This window comes from Priapulus caudatus, unplaced genomic scaffold, assembly GCF_000485595.1.
Source record: "Priapulus caudatus unplaced genomic scaffold, Priapulus_caudatus-5.0.1 Scaffold1063, whole genome shotgun sequence".
NCBI classification, from domain to species: Eukaryota; Metazoa; Priapulida; class Priapulimorpha; order Priapulimorphida; family Priapulidae; genus Priapulus; species Priapulus caudatus.
The window spans coordinates 35775-40338 of NW_014578124.1; the positions used below are offsets into that span (position 1 = coordinate 35775).

Genomic DNA, 4564 nt, shown 5'->3' on the forward strand with positions numbered 1-4564 from the left:
TTTTTTTCCGCTAATCTTCTTAAATTCTTCGTGCTTAATTATTACCTTACGACGTGATGCGCATCCTGTTGTTCAACTGCATTATATTAAATTATTCACATATTGCAAACAAAAGCTCATTAAAATCGCGCCTAAATTACTTCTCTCGTGTACTTACGAGGCGGAGCTGCTGCTGCTGCTGATATTGAGTAGCCCGTGATTACGCATTCATGTGAGCAGGATGACTGAAACTTAGGATGATCCGGCGGAGGCAGGCAACTCAGAGAAAACACGAAGGTTTGACTGTGAAACGTAATTGATGTCACACACATACGCGCGCGCGTGTGCGAACGCACGCACACACGCGCGCTCACGCACACGCGCTCACGCACACACGGGGAAATTCGATGCTCGAAACGGCGGAGAAGATAAGGTGTGTTAATGGCGAAGAAACCTAATTCAGGAGACAGGTCGTCGATTGCTAAAGGGCGAGAGGGAGCGATGGAAGAGCGCCATGGTCATTAGTGATACATTCAACCACGAGCATTCCTGCACCGATTTATCTATCGTCCCTCGCCGATCAACCAACGACGTTACAATAGTTAGCGCGCGAATTCAGCGAAATGACGTATTTCATACCGCCACTATACTCGCATCGTTTATATAGCTCTGCGTCGCGTTTCATTATTTAGTTTATATTTATTTTTCATCTTCGTGTGTTATTAGAGCGCTACCACATTACGCGAGTACGCTCTATTAGGTCCCTTAACGAAATTACCAACTTATTCTCTCTCTTTCGCTCTCTATCTTACTCTTTCTCTTGCCTGCTCTTTCTCTCTTTCTTTCGCTCTCTCCATATATATCCAATATTTGAAATAGAACGGCGAACGTATTTTGTTTTTTTCGGCTTATAATTCCTCGCGAGCAAACAAGAAACTTAAAACCTAAACAAGAAAGACGCCTGCTTCTTTAATAAGAAGGAAGTGCACGTTTGCCCCATATTTTTACCAAACATGCTACATATATATTCCAGGACTCCCGCTGGTTTAAAGTGGATAAACCTCGCAACAAAAAGTCCATATACACCTACTGTGAGCATACTTGCAGTATGCAAACATCACGAAATGTTCTCATTGAGCCAGAAATGTGCTCTGAAGCTATTTCCAATGTAATGTTCCAAGAATAGTCAAAATGACTATTTTGAATTACCCCGTCGGACGCAGTTTTGGCGAAATTACAAATAAATTATGCTAAGCGAAGTGTCAGAGGACGCTAAATAGTAGCCCTACGCTAGCGCAAATAGTTCCTGGAACGAAAACCCTATATAAGTCTATATTTGTTTCCTGATTGCATATGAAATGTAGATAAAATCAAGAGCGGATAATACCTGTATATAATGTAATACCTGTATAGTACCTGGATATGTATTATTAGCTCTTGATAAAATGTGATTTAAACAAATTTCACAATTTCTTACCGAGTAAACATCGAATAATAAAGTATAACATGTGTTATCACAGAAAAAAAACTGTTAATGCAGCACAACGTTTGCTCGGCTGTGTACCGGATGTGTAAACACTGTAAACATCCTGTGGTGCTACCCGCTACTTTCGTAACTTTCGTTTAGATTTTTTGAAGAAATTTTGTGAAAGTAGCAATACAAATAAGTTGTAGGCCTATTAATTTTTGCAACATAGGCGAGCTCAAAGTAGCCATATATATATATATATATGTATGCATCTAGCTGCGAGGTTTATCCACATTAACGTTAACAATTAGCATCAGCCATCGGTGAATCGCAATTTCTCCACCCGGGTTTTTCAATGTCATTTCTATGTAATCGCAACATAATAACGATGCCATTAGTTGTGGGTGTGTGTAATACCCGGGATGGAACACGCTGGGGAGCCATCCACATCCCGTGACAAGTCGAGCTAGTTATTGTTTCTCCCGTAATCTGTGCGGTGATTGCAGTGTAGAAATGCCGCAGGCAACACATTCGATGGACATAGCGCCAAATATATATGTAATTAGGGGATTTAGGACCTCACTTGTGCAGCGGCCAGCACAGAAAAACATGACCAGGATCCATAATCACGCTAGAGCCGCGAGTTGGCCTGTCACACAAACCGCACGCATGCGCTTGTATTGTCTCCATTACCGGGAAGTTGTGAGCGAGAGACGATGACGTTTTGCACCAGAACTGATGACGCGCATGATGACGATGCCATTCGCGAAATGCAACGTCATCGTAGGAAAAAAGATGATGTCGATGTTAACAACGCTATCGATGAGAGTACTCACGTAGCACATGTGGTATTTTCCTCGCCTGTCGAAGCACAAGTACATGTAGTTGAAGCGCTTCTGTTCTTCCATCTCTTCGGAACCATCGTCTGCTAGCGGTACGGCCTCGCCTGCCTCAGCCGTCTCCGCGTTCTTCGCTGCTATCTGTAACACGAAGCAGACGATCACGCATTGGGGGGCAGACGATCACGCATGGGGGGCAGACGATCACGCATGGGGGGCAGACGATCACGCATGGGTGGACAGACGATCACGCATGGGTGGAGGGCAGACGATCACGTATGGTGGGTAGACGATCACGCATGGGGGGCAGACGATCACGCATGGGGGCAGACAATCACGCATGGGGGGCAGACGACCACGTATGGAGGGCAGACGATCACACATAAGGGACAGATGCAACCAAGATTAATTATTACAACTTAATCATTATTGAAATAGATATTAATTAGCTTTGTTCTGTTAATTGCAATACTTGTTATAGTTCCGGCACACACACACATATATAGATGCGCGCATGCATCTACATACACGCACACACACACACACACACACACACGCATCTGCACACACACACACACACACACACACACACACCACACACACATGCCACACACACACACGACACACACACACACACACACACACACACACACACGCACATACGCGCGCGCTCAACACACACATGCATGCACCACAAAACGCACACACCACACAGGCACACACAAACACACACACAAACACACACGATTCCACAGGCACACACAAACACACACACAAACACACCACACAGCGCACACACAAACACACACACACACACACGCCACACACACACACACCACACACACACACACACACACACACACGTGAGCGCGTGCGCACACAGATATCACCTACGATTTCGTACGATATAGAACAACAACTGCATAATAAACGCACTGATATGATTTCTACACAGCCTTGTCATGTTACACAGCCTTGTCATGTTACACAGCCTTGTCATGTTACACAGCCTTGTCATGTTACACAGCCTTGTCATGTTACACAGCTTTGTCATGTTACACAGCCTTGTCATGTTACACAGCCTTGTCATGTTACACAGCCTTGTCATGTTACACAGCCTTTTGTGTGAGTTCAGCTGAATAGCGTCTCTCACAACTCGGTCACATTTGTAAACATCCGCACCGGCTTAACACGAACAATGGTCCCACCTCGCTTCACACTCACTGCATAAAATGTCATAACAGTAATAATCAAAGAAACAGAAGAAATTCGAGAGCAAAACGCAACGCAATCTGTGAGAATTGTAATACATATAGGCAAGTCAGCGAGCGAAGGGAAGCAACCGAGAGATGTGTATCAATGATTTTAGCCTGCGCACTAAGAACTCTCGCGTTTAGTTTACATGTAGCAATTAACTGCGCCACGAGAAAATAGCGAAGTGTAATTAGTAAAACTGATGCGTTTCGTTTCGGCTCTAAACGCCGTCATTATTTGAGGCCGTGTTGCGCGCGTGATGAGATAATGCTCGCAAATGCTACGCAGTAATTTCTGGCGTGGAATCAATTATATTACGTATGCGTATACAGATAAAACTAATCAAAGGTCAGGGCATTGCATGCATAGAGCTAGCGTTGCCGACGAACAGGATGTCAGAGCTGCAGTATGTTGTGCTGTGGCGGTACCCACGTTACTGGCTGCGGCAAATAAATAAACAAACAAATAAACAAACAAATAATGAATCTAGCAAACAAACGAAAAGTCATCACTAAACACGGAAGTCGCTGCGTTGCCATATTGACTTTCTGGCCGTCATATTGACATTGACTTTCTGGCCGCCATATTGACATTGACTTTCTGGCCGCCATTTGGATTTTCTGGCCGCCATTTGGACTTTCCGGCCGCCATATTGACTTTCTGGCGCGCCATTGTATATCGGATATTAATTGAATATTTATCGGGTCAATAAATGCGGCCCAATATAATGACGTATCACGTGAATGGTGACGCAAACGGGAACGATTGAGTGAAATAGCTGGACCGAGCGGCCATTTATAAATATCAGCTTTCTATAGCGCATATTGTCGCATTGTCGATCGTATCATAATGCGCTTTACACGTCACTGCAACGACACTGGAGCGATACAACCCCACCATTAGTATAATACAGTACACACACACACACACACACACACACACACACACACACACACACATACACACACACACACACACACACACACACACGCGCACCCTCACTCAACTCCCACCCCCACACACC

The 4564-nt window shown here is 44.5% G+C and overlaps 1 long non-coding RNA gene across 1 annotated transcript in view; it reads right to left on the reverse strand.

Moving 5' to 3' along the window:
- The window catches only part of LOC106815208, a 29179-nt gene that overhangs the window by 8195 nt on the left and 16420 nt on the right, over positions 1-4564 (reverse strand). Inside the window, exon 3 of the long non-coding RNA XR_001394716.1 lies at positions 2284-2427. This is a non-coding gene — a long non-coding RNA (uncharacterized LOC106815208). The remainder of the gene's footprint in view (positions 1-2283; positions 2428-4564) is intronic.